This window comes from Xenopus tropicalis, chromosome 1, assembly GCF_000004195.4.
Source record: "Xenopus tropicalis strain Nigerian chromosome 1, UCB_Xtro_10.0, whole genome shotgun sequence".
In the NCBI taxonomy this organism is placed as follows: domain Eukaryota; kingdom Metazoa; phylum Chordata; class Amphibia; order Anura; family Pipidae; genus Xenopus; species Xenopus tropicalis.
The window spans coordinates 201,961,881-201,965,527 of record NC_030677.2 but is presented as its reverse complement, the minus strand read 5'-3'; positions in this window follow the sequence as shown (position 1 = coordinate 201,965,527).

The window sequence follows — 3,647 nt, the reverse complement described above, 5'->3', positions numbered from 1 at the left end:
TTATTCTCCTTCATAAAGAAAAAATGGTAAATCACCCAAGTTGCACAGATATATTTATATATACACACATATAGTAATAGTTTGTTCCCTTCTCTAAAAAACTAATTTTTCTGACATAGCATTAAATTTTAGTGGTACAGGATACGATATCCGGAAACCCGTTATCCAGAAAGCTCCAAATTACAGGATGATCATCTCCCATAGATGTACCTGTACTTGATCCCAACTAATTACCCCTTATTGGGGGCAGAACAGCCCTATTGGGTTTATTTAATGGTTAAATGATTCCCTTTTCTCTGTAATAATAAAACAGTACCTGTACTTGATCCCAACTAAGATATAATTACCCCTTATTGGGGCAGAACAGCCCTATTGGGTTTATTTCATGGTTAAATGATTTCCTTTTCTCTGTAATAATAAAACAGTACCTGTACTTGATCCCAACTAAGATATAATTACCCCTTATTGGGGGCAGAACAGCCCTATTGGGTTTATTTAATTGTTAGTACAGGTAGTGTTTTATTATAATCATTTAACCATTAAATAAACCCAATAGGGCTGTTCTGCCCCCAATAAGGGGTAATTATATCTTAGTTGGGATCAAGTACAGGTACTGTTTTATTATTACAGAGAAAAGGGAATCATTTAACCATTAAATAAACCCAATAGGGCTGTTCTGCCCCCAATAAGGGGTAATTATATCTTAGTTGGGATCAAGTACAGGTATTGTTTTATTATTACAGAGAAAAGGGAATCATTTAACCATTAAATAAACCCAATAGGGCTGTTCTGCCCCCAATAAGGGGTAATTATATCTTAGTTGGGATCAAGTACAGGTACTGTTTTATTATTACAGAGAAAAGGGAATCATTTAACCATGAAATAAACCCAATAGGACTTCTGACCCCAATAAGGGGTAATTATATCTTAGTTGGGATCAAGTACAGGTACTGTTTTATTATTACAGAGAAAAGGGAATCATTTAACCATGAAATAAACCCAATAGGACTGTTCTGCCCCAATAAGGGGTAATTATATCTTAGTTGGGATCAAGTACAGGTACTGTTTTATTATTACAGAGAAAAGGGAATCATTTAACCATTAAATAAACCCAATAGGGCTGTTCTGCCCCAATAAGGGGTAATTATATCTTAGTTGGGATCAAGTACAGGTACTGTTTTATTATTACAGAGAAAAGGGAATCATTTAACCATTAAATAAACCCAATAGGGCTGTTCTGCCCCAATAAGGGGTAATTATATCTTAGTTGGGATCAAGTACAGGTACTGTTTTATTATTACAGAGAAAAGGGAATCATTTAACCATTAAATAAACCCAATAGGGCTGTTCTGCCCCAATAAGGGGTAATTATATCTTAGTTGGGATCAAGTACAGGTACTGTTTTATTATTATTACAGAGAAAAAGGAAATAATTAAAAAAAATAGAATTATTTGCTTATAATGGAGTCTATGGGAGATGGGCTTTCCGTAATTTCTGGATAAGGGATCCCATATCTGTATTTGCATAATGAAAGATAATGTAATATAAGCAACTTTACAATATTAATTAATTTAAAAAGATCAGATTAGATAATTCTCAGCGAGGATGCATACAAAATGTGCTGCAAACCCCAAACCTGTAGGACCTTTACATGATATTTCAGCAGTTCTTAGAAATCCAGATTGCATTTAGGAAATATATTTTCTGTAGATAAAGCAATGATTAACAATGGCTTTTTGTCTAAGAGCGCCCTCTAGTGAGGAACAAACAGAACACTAAACCGGTTTTCAGCTAGCCTAACAAAGTACTTTTGACAGATTGTATGTATATCTTTATTTATAAAGTGCTACTTATGTACGCAGCGCTGTACAGTAGAATACATTAATACAAACAGGGTGTTAATAAGATAATAATAGATAAATACACAGGATAACAATAAATACAGATAAATACAGCTGCAATAAGAGTCGAGGACACAAGAGAAAGGAGGTCCCTGCCCCGTAGAGCTTACAATCTATACAGATTAATAAACCAAATGAATTTCAGCAGCTATCTGGTTGCTAGGGTCCAAATTACCCTAACAACAGGTAGTAGTATGAATGAGAAACTGAATGTCTGTGACGTCAAAGGGATGGGGTGATGACAAAAGGTGACCTGGCTGATTCAATGCCAGGGTAATAACAAGGCCACTCACTCTACTGAGGCAGGAGTATGAATAGAGGGCGACTACTTTATAACATGTGAAGGGCTGGTAACACCTGATAATGAAAATCCCTGTATGGATTTAAACATCATTTTGGCTACATGTGAAATAGGATTGTAACCCTTTCTTGGCACATTCACTTAATATGGGCTGTATTTTCAGGAGATGTGTGTTCTTCAAAGAATATTGATACTGGGAACTGGGAACAGCGCAGTGCCTCCACCTAGTGGACACTGAGGAACACACCTCTAGGGGATTTCCACTAGGAAATAATCACACACAGCTTTTGCAGAAATGTTAAACTTTATATAACTGTTGGAGTTGGAAGTTAACACTTTATGTATAACTGATTTTCCTGCTCTGAGGAACCCATGTAGTTTATCCACAGCTGGCACAGACAGTCTCTATAGATGCCCAATCCCCACTTGGATCCGGATAAACCACAACCCTTAGGTTAGTTCAGTCCCTTCCCCAAGAGCTCTTTAGTCCCCCCAGGTAGCGCTACCTGCCCAGAGTACCTTCCCTGTATAAAGGTGGCTGCTCCCACGTAGCAGGCAAACGAGCAATACCTGTTCACAGCAGGGGACACACACAAGAGATACCACAGAGGACTGATTCCTTCCTGGCAGCCCAGCAGACTTTTTCCTTTCAAGTCTAACACACAATATGGCTGCTCACACTGTATCTCTTTCAACTCTGGCAAACAACAGCAGGGGCTCCCTTTATAAGCTGCTGGGCCCGCCCCTAGATTTTTGGCTCCAAAGCTTAGGCACACCTCTCCCAGACGTGCACTGGGGCAGCCAGCCAATCGGATCCCTCCCCAGGCTGTAGCTAGGCTGGATGAGATCACAGACTGAGAAACAGGGGACAGGGTTCTCTGATCCCCTACATTCTCCCCTTGGAAAAACCGGCAACGGCCTCGCTTGCCGTACCTCCTTACACTCAGAAACAGTACAACACTCCGCAGGGTTCTCCCTTTGACTCAACCCCTCATCTCCTTCAGGGGAGTCACTTTCAGATATGGAAGGCTCATAGTAGGACTTCTGTACTGTTGGGCCTTTGTAAGTCTTACAGTTCCGGGCCTGATGACCCATCACATGGCACTTGTAACATTTCCCTGGAAGTCTCTTACGCCGCCGGCGTACTTTACACAGTGCAGACTGGACCTGAACCTCATCAGGAACAGGGCAGTTTGGCTGTATGTGGCCTATCCTGCCACACCGGTAGCACGTTGGAGGTTTCCTCGTCTCAGTTGGGGTTTTGGCTCTCTCAGACAGTTGAGCTTTAAACGCTTCCAACTCTTTGCGAAGTCTCTTATTTTCCTCCAGCAGCTTTGCATCAGCAGGGGACTTCTCTGCATGCCCTAGGGTGGAACTCCTCCTCACCCTCACATAGGCATCAGCCTCCTCCCGCCGAACTCTCTCCATCAGAGCAACATAGCCA